Source organism: Bombus vancouverensis, chromosome 16, assembly GCF_051014615.1.
Source record: "Bombus vancouverensis nearcticus chromosome 16, iyBomVanc1_principal, whole genome shotgun sequence".
NCBI classification, from domain to species: domain Eukaryota; kingdom Metazoa; phylum Arthropoda; class Insecta; order Hymenoptera; family Apidae; genus Bombus; species Bombus vancouverensis.
In genome coordinates this window covers 9,714,570-9,728,272 of record NC_134926.1, presented here as the reverse complement: position 1 = coordinate 9,728,272, position 13,703 = coordinate 9,714,570, and the positions used below count along the sequence as shown (strand labels likewise).

The 13,703-nt window shown below is 36.2% G+C and overlaps 1 protein-coding gene across 16 annotated transcripts in view; it reads right to left on the bottom strand.

The window, feature by feature from the left end:
- dnc (phosphodiesterase dunce) overlaps nt 1-13,703 on the bottom strand; it is a 396,997-nt gene that overhangs the window by 112,465 nt on the left and 270,829 nt on the right. The gene's annotated exons all lie outside the window — the stretch shown is intronic.

The window sequence follows — 13,703 nt, the reverse complement described above, 5'->3', positions numbered from 1 at the left end:
TTTCTCGCGAGAAAAGAGTTTATTTTTAATTCTCTGATCTAAATGTAATCTACGAAAGATGATTTCATTTTTCGAATTTCTCTGACTACGACTCCGTATCGAACGAGGTGAACGGATATTATTAAAATTAATTTATAAATTCAGAGATACACAGAGCCATAAAATATGTCTTGGCCGTTATTGTCGAAGATTAAGCATTTTATGGTATTATCGACCTTATATGTGAAATTCGTCGGAATAGAAGACTGAATTTTACAACTCACGATTTCCCTCTCACGTTTACCTTCGACAAACACATGTCGAGCTATTTCCTCTTTCCGGACCGAAAGTTAACATCCTTTTGTGCGATTCTTCATGACAAATGTTTGCTCTGAAACATCTCTGTCGGTTTCACGAAAACACACAAAAATTCTTCTTCCATCGAATATACCTATCAAGAACGCATATTTGATGATCTCGAAAATTTCTTCGGTCCTCGCGATTTTACGAATAAACGACGGTCTAATTCTTCGTCCAGAAAATCCGCAACACGAGCGCTGCGTATTTCTATAAAATTCATTTCACAGGGTCTTGCGCAGTCCCCATTAAGACTGCACGAATTATTGTAATTAATGCAGAACGTTGATTGTTACGTAAGCGGGAATAAGGTGCCTCCAATTAGGAGGGAAAGGTCCACGCTAGGAAAATATATTTTCCAAATAATCGACTAACACGATGCGATCGTCTCGCAGAGAACAGTCCCGCCGGAATTTGCAGATTTTAATGAACTTTTATTACGAGGACGATCCTGTCGAGTGTGCTTCAACGAAATTCGTGGAATTAAAAAGCCGTTCTCTCGCCATGTGCTTTTTCGCGTTACATTTCACCTCGTAATATTATTTCATCTATCGCTGACGTATTTAATCGTCGTTCGAGTGAAATTCAAGCGTTAGATGAAAATTTCATTCGTATCGTAACGCGTGTTAAAAGGAAGGCAGAGTGATTTTAAAATTGACGAAAACCTGAGAATGAATTTAAATTACGTATTCTTTTTTTCTGTAAATTAGAAACGCGAAGCGATTTACAGAGGAAATTCAACTTCAATCATTTTTTCAGCCGAATCTTCGATCTATTTTAATTCCTGAATTCTTTCTTCGAAAACTGATCGAAATATCGAAATTCGAGCAATCTTTAGCAGTAAAATTTTTTAATGGGAAATAATTCTAACGATCCCGTGGCTTCGATTCTACTTTGCCTAAATGGTTCGAGAAATGAGATACGAAGGAAATAAAGACAACTTGATAACGCGATCCATTTATTCGCCGGATTTAGAACAAGAACTGTTCGATATGATTCAAGAACAATATTTATTGTTTGATATCTGACGACAGCGAAGGAAACGCGTGTCCGCGTTTTTCATTCTCTTCGTTGAAAAACCGCAGGAAACCGCGAAGGACACGTGCTTATGGTTGTCGATTCTCTACCTATATACTTTCATATGTACCTATATACTCTGTGTCTACGTTGAAACGACTGACGAGGTAATCTTTTGTTCTGTAGCAAGATAGTAGGATAGTGGAAAGAAAACAGAGTAGAGAAAAGTAGGAAAGGGGATGGAGTAGTAAAATAAAATACTAAAGCAATAAAATAAAGTACGTCGAAGCAAAATATAACACCGAAGAACACAGTAGAAGAAATACTAGAGAATATAATATAGTACTCGCGTAGTAAATTAATATAAACCGATGTGCAATAATTTGAGAGTAGTATAGCGCCACGCTATAGTATTATGCTATCATACAATAGAATACAATAGCTGTACACACTGAATGCAACTACGAAACTTGCATCACGATGATCCAATAATAATTATCAGTAAGATAGTGTACGCGTACGTTTGTGTACATTTCAAGCAACAAATAAAAATTTACGAGTTTATTATTGTTGAAAACGACAAGGTGAGTTCGTGCTCGCCATCCATATGCAGATGCGTTAGTTATAAGAAATAGTAACTAGAAGATAACAATCGATAGATTTAATCAATAGGCTTAAGATGCTTTTTTGTTTTTATCCCTAGTTTTTGTGAGCGCGTGCAATAAAGATTTTTTTTGGCTCAGAACGATGTGATAGATTTATCTATTCGATAAAATAATAACTATCGTGATCCTCTGAGTATAGAAATAACAACAATTATTTAACGATAATAGCAATAGCGATTAAATTTACGAATTCTAAAAATATTCGATCGTTCGATCGAACTATTGTAAGATCACGAATCACCATGAACCTCGATCTGACGGATGAACGATTTGACCAGTCGAGGCGTTCATGTAGGATATAAGCTGATTCCTGTATACTGGCCTGCACAATAGGAATGTCACCGTCCGTGACATTTCTCCCGTGCTATTATTAACAAGACACCTACAAAGAAGCATCAGACACCCTCTGCGCAGTCGATTACGCGCTCAGAGACGCTTCCTGGACGATTCTTGGCCCATTCGGATCGAAATCTCCACAAAGAAGATAATAGAACAGGAAATAATTCTTCTAAACAAACTGGTATTTTCAGGAGAATATGTGCTGATAATTAGGAAGACGATGTAAATCTAAAACTTGAAGAAATCCAGTTTCTAATTTACTTTATATTTTATCGATCTACGTCACAATGATATGCAACGAATTTTGGCATGAAAAATATTCCACTCGAGTGAGACATTTTCTCGTAGTCACTGGCACGTTATATCGCACTATTTTCGTAATTCCAAAATTCCATGAAACGTGACGTTCAAGAAACGAGGCATTTATAAAGACGACCAATAGCGTCCAACTAATCCATAGACATTTTCTAATTTATTATTTTTGTCAATCTCGTATATTTTCAGCGAAATTGGGTTCTTCTCTCTTTTTTTCCAGTTCTAAAATTCCATAAAATGTAGGCCCGGAAAAGCTCGAAAATGTTCACGAAGAGCAACGATATCCAGGAAACAACCAATAGCGCCTCTCTGATTAATCTCGCACTTTCAGAAAAATATGCTGATTTTTATTTTAGTAATTTATAAAATTTCACGAAATTTTGGATCACAGAGGAGAGAAAAGATAAAGTAAGAAAAGGACTGAATTCATACGGCGTAGACGACGCCGATGTAGTGCGAAGAAACGACAGTCTCTGCAACGTATGGAGGTTATCGCTGAGGGGTTAAGGAGTACGACGAGAGCGATTGCTGCGGCACTGCTGTCAACAATTTTTATTTTTATTTTTTTTTTTTATTTATTTATTTGCGGGTAGTTTACAATCAATTCTCATTGAGAATTATAAGTAAATTATTCCGACGTGGTACTATAACACGGATAATAAATGATTAGCGTATGTTTGATTCTAGCTGAATCTAACGTTTAAATCCGCGAACCGTTACGATTCATAAACAAAAACGAATTACAAGAAATGTAGAAAGAAATCGCATCCTTGCGAAGAACGCGATACGACTGCGAAAAAGTACGTTTTTCGCGGTAGAAGCGGAGAACTGTTTTTTAACGTAATTAAATCGGATTTACGAACAAGAAGAATGAGAACGAGTTCAAATGTTCCTTTTGTTTCATTCTTAGTTCTCATCTCTGGAAAACCAGCCTTTTAGTTGGCACACAACTAATAATAATAATAATAATAATAATAATTAAAATAATAATAATAATACGTAGGATACAGCACAGTGCTACACGTAAATAAACAAAAGCGTCAAAATTGCCTTCTATCGAGTAAACTATCGAGATATACAGGGTGGTTGGTAACTGGTGGTCCAAGTGGAAAGGGGGTGATTTTTTTTTTAATTTTCCCATCGAGACAACGATCTACAGTGAGATCCGTTATAACGTACCGGACGCGCACCGAACGAAAATTCAAAGTCGATTTTCTCGAAAACAAAGCCTCGAACGAAAAATTGTTATTCTATATTTTCGACTTCTTTTTTCGCGTAGAATCACCCCTTTCCGCTTGGACCACCAGTTACCAACCACTCTGTATAAATAAGATTTTCACGAGACTCTAATTGCTGGAGAAATGTCTGCAACATTTTTATACTGATAATCTTTCCTCGTAACGGTCATTCTTATTGTTTATTTTATTTAAAGCCGTTTTATTGAAGCCGTCTATTGACGACTTAGTCAGTGAATAATCTTTTGTTGGAACGAGATCAACGTGAGTATGTACTTAAGATTATCGTCGACGTTATACTTTTTCCTGTCTGCTTTGTACATAGGGCGCTTTACGACTATGCGAGACAATGTGAATGATTGATAGTATCACATTGCAGATGTCACATTTTCAATGATATTTTCCAGTGCGCACATTATTGTACGTATGTGTCAATTAAGCGTGTCTTCATCTTATCCAGACTATCGTGGTTCGTTCTTTACGACCGAACTCTCGATTTATCTTGAAATCGTAGAAGCTACGGGTCAACTTATGCGAATTTATATCGTAATTTTGTCATAATACATTCCAGTCGTGTTCGTGTACTGCTTCGATATGTTTTACAATGTCAAACGATGCGTTGCACATGGAGCACTGATTTGATTCTTCTGGGGATACGATTTTTAAAGTTAGATAGGACAGTTCATTTTCCCCCCTTTTCTTTTTGGCAATGGTTCCAAATTAGCGACAATTTTTTCGCTGGAATAATTTATCGTACGGAAGAAAGAAACCACGTGATCTAATCGACTGTTGACAACTGGACTGTGAATTTTTCTGCATTTAATAGCACATTCAAAATTCCGAAAAGCACGAGAAATCTAACGTACGGTACAGTAGAGCCTACTTTATCCGAATATAATATTTCCCAGTAACGAGTGCCTTTTTCCGTTTCAAATATTCCATCGTGGTTCGTATACAGTGTGTCCTTTTTCTTCTTTTTTTAAACAAAATATCGTATGTGCGACAGAATTAGCGAAAAATGTTGGAAAAGTCACGAGGGTCGCGGACGAATTAGAAACCAAGAACGTGATATTGAAAGTTATCTAAAGCACGTAGATTGCTCTCAGATGCTGGCAACAGTGGAGAAACCGTACATATACTGATGCAATGCAATGGTTTCGTCGCAATAAAGGCGATAATAACGACGATTTTATACAAATGGAAACAGCAAACGAAAATGGTAACGGAGAGGTGGTTCCTCGTGTCCAAGCACTCGCGCCGTTGGAAAAAAGTCATCGATGGTTCAAAGTACAAAAGGAACGTAACTCTATGTCGTTACTTACGTTGAGAAAATTATTATAGTTTATCGGAAAAATTCTTCTAAATGTGGAAACTAGCGTAGAAAGATAGGAATCTGAAGACGGGAGCAGTTGAAACGTGTTACGTTACACGAAAATTGTAGGAAAACTGTGGCAAAAGAAGTTTGAACGTACATGGAAGATGTTCGCTGTAATACAGACTGGATGAAAGAGATCGAAGTTGCCTAATACTCTTGTCAAGTAATAAATCGAATGAAAAGAACGCACACAACTCGGCGACCTTGAGTGGGCATAAAAATGTATCAACGACAGAAGTTGCGGCCAACTAATAAAGCCATTGATCAGCTTAAGTAAGAACATCGAATAGGCGGCAGTTCTCCTCGATTCAAAAGTACGTGTATTAATTTTATTCGCGATTGCAATATAATGGAGATTCGTAAGGGCAATTTTCTGACCCAGTTTTACCATCGCGGGATTATATTGACCCAATGTGATATTTGCCAACGTCATGTATCATTGATCAATCAAAAATCATTGTATTTACATTGTAGCTGGATCTACGTATTTACATCGTATCTGTTGTATTATAACCGTGCAGAATAAATACTGTTCGTTTATGTTTCCTTTTTAATTTATTCGTATCTACGATTTATCGAAAAATAATAAGTAAAAAGCTACTCATTTCTATTCCTATATAGTTTTTCAATAAAGCCATTATTATTGGAACTGGAAATATTGCATTACGTATGCAGAGAATCACACGCGAAAGTGCTACGAAAACGAGGAGCGTACCAAGTGAATCCAAAACGACCCATTACGGTAGTCCGAGGATTAAAGGGTGCAAATCTGAGAAAGCCACGCTCAACTTTCTCGATTAACTGTTTGCACGTGATTTGATGGGAAGATCGAACGACAGATGCATATTCCATGCATCACGAGAGAGCAATGTAGTATCTTCGTTTTTAATTATAAATTATATAAATTTAATTAAAAAATTCCTCCATTCATCTTAATCCGTATCTATTCGAACAAACGAAATTTCATATCGGACAAGCGACTCTTCCACTGTCCGAACATTCCTTTATTCGAACAGAGTTTCGTCTTCCTGTTAGTTCGAACAAAGAATAGTCTACTGTACTTGGTGTGGTATTCAGCGGATGAGACAAATTTCAATTTGTTTCGTTAGGCTTGGAAAAACACGATAGCGCATCGATAACCTACTTATTTTCTAATTTTTCCTAGAAACGAAACGCATGCCGAGAGAATCTTTCAGAGCATCTTGAACAACAGAGGATATGAATCTTCCACTTGTGAATTCACGATGAAACTCATCGATTCTTGTTCTCCACACAATTCAATAGGTTTCGTCCAATTGTCGTCGATCAATCGTGGACGATTAAATCGCGTGCACGGGGCCGCGGGTTCTTTTAAATTAGCCTCGGCATTCGGCGAACATTCTTTGTTCTAGGCTTAAACGAACCGTGACTCGATCGCTAAATATTGACCGTAAGTATCCGGTGCAAGCGTAATCGCATGACGTCATCCTTTTTGCCGGAGAGTTTTCGACGCTGGATATCTCAGACAGAGTATTAATATTTGTGAAGCACTCGCCTGTGGCTTTAATTTTTCCGCATTTTTCGTCTCAGACACGGATATAGAAATTTGAGTTTTCCAAGGCTTTTCAGTTGCACGCGAGTGTAGAACCGCGAGTTCTATTATCGAAAATCAAACAGAAATAATACGTTGCCTTCTACGAGCTTTCTATTATTCCGATAAGTTCGAACCAATTCTCTCGCTTCCACCCAACTATTACGAATAATCCCAAACGTAAATAACTAAACCAGAGTAAATACAAATAACAGAGCAAATAACAAAATACAAATATCTACGAGAGATATCTAAAATGTTAAAAATATCGTCAAATCGACGTATCTGTAATATCAAAAAAAAAAAAAAAAAAAAAAAGAAAAAATCTCTGTAAATCGAACGACATTTTTCGTCTAACCCACTACAGTACGTGAAACGTCGCATGTCACAAGACGCAACTAACATTGCTCTCTGCGAGCTCATACAAAATTCATACCCCTCCCCATCGATTTCTTCGGCAACTCGCACATTTCGCTTCGACCCGTGCAAACTCCCCCTATGATTTGCTTAAAAAGGCAGTCGCGTAGCTGGAGTGCATCATCGATGCACCTTGCAACCCACCGCAACCGCCGAATATGAAGCCCTTCGTTCTAAATTCGCGTGCAGAGAGCGAGAAACGATGGTCAACTGCGACAGGGATTTTTCAATGGGTCCCTCGATATTCCCGGCGATCGATGGAATCCATTACGAGAATTGGAATTCCACGCTCAACAAGTACCCGGGTGAAAACGGGTTGTCTAGCGTGGAAGACTGGAATCGTGCGTGGGTTATCGATTTCAGGGGTTGCTGGATCGATCTACTTTCAGTGTCTCTCTCTCTCTCTCTCTCTCTTTATCTCTTTGCAAGGATAGATAACGAAGAGAAGAACTGGGACGATGGGAAAAAAGAATGAAAATGGTAGGTTTTTAAGAGACTTGCAGGAGACAGTAAAAGGGTGTGGATTCAACCCTGTTACGATTCTTCGATTTTTATGTTTCAATTTTACTCCACCTTTTTGCAGATAAAAACCGTTTGAACGAACACAGATAATTGAAGCGGAAAATTATTCCTACTAACGCAGACTTGTTTTTCCTATTTCGTAGAAACTGCGACGATAATTTGTTCAATAAGCTGGAAAAATATAATTGAATTCGAAAACGTTGGAAAGAATAATTTCATACCTAACGAAGATATAATTAAAATTGCAAGATCTCGGTAAAACAAGAATCGTCGTTTCGTTATCGATCGTAGATTCGCCTCTCTGTAGCGAACGGTGTAAGCGGCTGAATTTTCAATGAACTTAACGAGCGTTTGATAAAACGACCAGACTCGTGGCCACGACCTTCCTCTCTCGTTCACGTGAACCACACTCAAGCAAAATTAACGTCGGGCTGATAAACATCCGATCAAGCCGCGAACTGTTTATATGGTTGCAAATTTACGAGCAGAAACGAGGGCTCGTCGATTCGCGATCCAGTTTCATGGAACATTTTCACGGAAACGTTAACGAGAGAGACGAACGTTCTCAATAATTGATGTTTTCATTGAAAATATACACAAAAGAATGTATTATTTTCATTTAGTTTGCTAAGATGATTTCACGTCTGGTATACCGTGATTTATATCTTTCGTTTCAAAGTTCGTCCATTGTTTGAAATAACGAATACTGAAATGACTTGTTACAGTATGGATAAAAGATCCTTTTTCTAATCTTTTTTTAGTTTACCAACGTGGAACGATTTTACGCGCTTTGAATCTCAATTAAAAATCTCCCCCTCTTTTTCTGTTTTATTTTACACAGCCTCGATATATCGTTTGTTCATTGAAACAATGAATCGCAGAATCGTTGTTTTGCTATTTCTATATTGGCAAAGTGATTCCACGTGTTTCGAATTCTAGTCGAAATGTTATTCGTCCTTCCGTATTATTTTTTATGTAAACTGGTCCTTGCATTTGCAACGGGTCCGATTGGATCATTTTTAGCGGATGCGATCTCCGATAATTTGACGCGCGAGAAGTTATTGTCCAGTGACAATCGGAAGGTTAGTTACGAATCAAATATTCGCGATATGTTGTGTTTCCACCCGGAAATGAACAAAAGGTTTCTTTTATTTTAATTTGCCTGCCTTTGTGAAGTGAGGTCGCGTGTTTAAAATCGTGGTGGAAATTTTCGTAGAAAATTCCATTTTTATTGGTCAGCTATTTTTTACTTATTCTGTTGTACGCAACAAAAAATATTTGAAAAAATAACCTGCAGTAACGTATCCTCTTTGTTTGCGATCGTTCTAACAGCAATGCACAGCGAAAAAAAAAATATTTCCGAGTCACGTGAGATATCAGCGTTGAGAAAATCGTTAATTATCGCATTAAAATTTCATTACTGCGCTAGACGTGAATTTTAATTCTCCGACGAAAACGCATTAACTATTTTCTATATCTGTCTAGTCAGAATGAAAAATGAATCATATTTATTATAATCGGGAAAAACGAACCAACGAATATATTTGTAGAAGAGAACAATGATATCGATTCTAACGAGTCTTAGCGTATGGTAATAAATTACCAGAGCGAAAGTAAACGTCAGTATTACGTCAGAGCACAAAGAATTTTTTGTTACAATCTCGTTTACGACCACTGGTCATCATCACGTTACGCAATGTATACTTGTTTCACTAATTGAACAGAAACTCAATATTCGATTCACATAACTATCTGAATACACATTTTCCTATCATATTGTCTATCTACCACTTTTTACATCTTATTCGTTAGTTATTGAAGATTTTTTAATTATTAATTTATAATATCGTCTTGTTAATTAATTAGCGAAGATATTCGCAAGATCTGCCTCTTTTTCGCACGTTTTTAACGGAAGAAAATTTTAATTCAAATAGAATTGCCGACTTAGTTTGATAAATTTGAAAAGTTGAAATAAGATAAAAACTTTCGAAGGTGTAAATTATTAAAAGAAGAATCCAACGTCAGAAAATCTATGTGGGCAAAGAACTCCAAATTTAGTTTAGGAAACCCATAGAGAAAGAAAGCGATGAAAGAATTTCGAAAATACTCACAGCTCTTAAAGAAGAAGGATTTCCACTTTAAGATGAGAATAAAAAGAAAACAATTAAAGGAAATTGAAAACAAATTTCGAAAATATGCGCAGTCTAGGAGAAACAGTCTCAACTGCGTTTCCAAAATCTTCGAAAAACGACCAAAATCGATTTGGAAGGTTCAAAAGAGAATCTGAAAAATATCGCCAACATGTACAAACGATTAAACGAAACGGTACGTTGAGAGGGAAACCTGGTAAAAACGAAGATCAGTCGAGTCCTTATTTAAAAATTGTAAAGGACACGAAAATTTGGAAAAGTAAAATTTACAGTTAAGAGAATTGCAACTTGTGTGTCAATAGACAAAGGACAGCGCGCGACTGAACAATTGGAATGGGTAGAGAACGGAAATGGCGAGAACACGTTTCACGACCGCACCAACACGTGAATCGAGGCGAACTAAGCGCATACGACACGCGTTCATGATCACGCGACGCTAGGCGCCGCGACGCAACCTCCGGCGCAAGCACACGCGCCTCTTGTTGCACGCCTCGACGCCGGAAACCAAGCTTATCTTTCTGCTCTCGACTTTCTACGATTCCACCGACGACCGTTCTACTTTGCAGCGATCGATCGTTGCAACTTTTCAGTCTTTCTTTCGATCTCTTACTCGCTATCGTCGAAATTGTTAATTAAAAAGTACGATGACGTGCTTTGAATCGAAATTAGTTTCCTTATTGTTTGTGTGTGTGTGTGTGTGTGTGTTTGTGTGTTTGTGTGTGTGTGTAGTTTTGAGCGAATCAATTAATAACTGGACTATGGAGATTTATGCAAATTTATGTTATCATGAACACGCGGCTAAAGGAAGGTTTGTTTAATCTATTAAATATCGTTTAATTATTTCCCAAAGTATCGAATATTATTTGATTATTCTGTAACGTAACAGGTATTATACAATTATTTTCTAATCTATCGCATCTTCTAACATTTAATCTAGCATCGCCATTCGCTATAATTTTTATTACTTGCTAGTTATTTTTCATATTTTTCAGGATTATATTGTCCCTTGAATTTTGATTAACCGATTAAGTAATATACCTGTTACGATAAGTTTAATTAAATGTTCCTCGGTATTTCTCAATTTCTAACAAGACTTTCTGTTTCTATATCCCCTTTCCTTTATTTTATCTCGATAATATTAATGGCAATTTTCGTGAAAATTTAACGATCATTTTCACTCATACTCGGATATCTCGAATTAATTTGATGTTACGTGGGTCGTTTGGTAAAATGGTCACGAGGGTTATTAACAAAATGCGTTAATATTATAACGAAGGGATATAAACATTTACGACGATATTAAACTGTCTCCGTTTATCCATTACGTTAATAATGAATAACAAGTAACGAAGCGAATAAAAACTTTATGTGCGTTATAATTGTGTTCTGATAAAAACTGAAAATCAAATATTTATATAGAGATGGGAAATCGATAAATATAATTTGCGTTAGATTTATTATTAATTTCTTCTTCAATGAAAATTTAAGTCGAATTACGTATAATGGTAAAACAGAGTTTTTTGTAAATTAACAATGTTAATGTAATAATTTTCAAAGAGCCTTCAAAGAGTCAATCTTATACCCACGTGCTCTATACCGTGTACTTTGCTAATAACCCATTAATTTAACGTCCCTTTAATTTTTAAAAATGCTGTAACGAATCGAAGTATTCGAAGGATCGGAAATATTCGGTAAAAATGGAAAATTTGGACGTACTACGATTATAATTATCATATTTTTGTTACTTTTACAACATTTCTTACGACTATTCTTATTATTATCTGTTTGGTTAGTTTTATAGTTACAAAGTTCCACAAATATTAATCTTCACCTTTTTTTCTAATCTAAAGTGAAGATTAAATTCATCAACTAATTCTAAGACTTACTGTCTTCGCCATTATTTTTAATATTCTAGCAGACTAACCTCGTTCATAACCACAAAAATTCCTAGTAATGGCAAGTAGCCATTCCTCTCTTTCGAATCTGACAATAAGATGAAGGTTAGGTTCCAAATTTTCCACTCGATTGAGAAATTCGATATTTCTGTTACCTCGATTATTCATTTCAATCGTAACCTCCAACATATTCATAAAGTCTCCTCGAAAAACAATTATTCGCCACAGTCATTCGTCACAACGCTACTGTCATCGTTCGAGATATTTTTATTTCACTGCACTCACTCCACTCGTAGAATCTTCTTTTCCACCTCAAATGAAACGACAATCTCGGACTATCTAAAACTTCCGCGAACATAATTCTCAAAAAAGTTGCCGGAACATGATATTCGTTTTATATTCGCGCGATAACTGTTGCACTCTGAATATGCACGAGGAAAACGCTAATCGCAAGCGAGATGAACTTTAGCAAGGAGATGCGTGTTCGCGTTTGGATGATCGTAATTGTCGGTCGCTCGATTTCGAAACGAAAGTAGATCAATCTGCATTATGACTTACGAGTTACTAGGCACTGTCGACGCGAGCACGAGGACAAACTAAGAGGTGGCTCGAAGCGAAACTGTCGAGAATTTGTCAGCGAGAGTGAGAAGGAAAGAAATCGATTGTCTTGCGATATCTTCGCGCGCTTTAAATGCGAGGCACCGGGCCCGTATCTGCCGATCGAAGCGCCCTGGTCTTTCCAAACGTTCGATTCTAATTTTCTAATATTACTTTTTTTCTTATATTTATTTATCTTTATATGTGTGCTTATTGTTTTATTATTTTATAATGTTTTTGGTATAATTAATTTTTAAACTGTTATCGTAATTATTATCAAGTGTTAATAATTAACGATGTTTATGTACAATTAATAGAATTTTGTCTCAATAGGATTTTGATGAATTCCAGAATTGAAACAAAATACGATGTATATTTTTATACATATTAAATTGAAATTATCATAGTTAAACATCTTCCTACCATTAACGTCGTCGATTATCTATTCATGGTCACCTATCGATTTTTAAATATCTTTAGAACACGCCAATGATACAAATTTCTCCGTAAAATCGTATTTTTACGTTTCGTGTCACGATAGAATAAAAGAATCAAGAATTTTACAAATACTTCTGTTCCTATCCTTTCGATTATCCTCTGCACTATGTCACCAACAATACTCTCAATTTATTACTTTCCATTTCACCATTTGTATTTAATTTGCATTTTACTATTCCAATTTTTCAAAATTCTGTATAAAAATTTATATCAAAGAAGTCCGTTTTAACGATATCGTATGTCAAATAATCTTTCAATAAAATATTTAATAAAATTATTTTTTATATTTAATAAAAGCATTATTTAATATAAGCAATATTTAATAAAAGCAGGCCGTGAATTGGTGTCCAAAACAAGGAACATTTTTAATTACATTTTCGCGAGTAAAGAGCGCAGTTTTTCGTACGCGAATCAACGAGCCAAGGTAGTTGGTTCGCCGCGTGTTGCACAAAACCGATTCTTTTTTCGTAACCAGTCACACGATATCTCGTGTGTGCGCAAATCAGATTTGATCGTGGTCGACGATAGTTTGGCAAACATAGTTTGGCGTACGAGCGCTTGTTCAGTTCGTATTACTCGAGGAAAACGAATTCTACGTTTTCCTTCTCTTGCAGTCTGTTCGAATCAGAGACGTGAGAAACGTTGTATACCATCTGGACAGAAATTTGAAAAACTGAAAATGTCGATGTCCGAAGGATCGAGAAATTTAGAAAATTTTGGTGATTTGGAAATATAGAAATTCGAAAGTTTCCTTCTTTAAATCCGCAAGAGA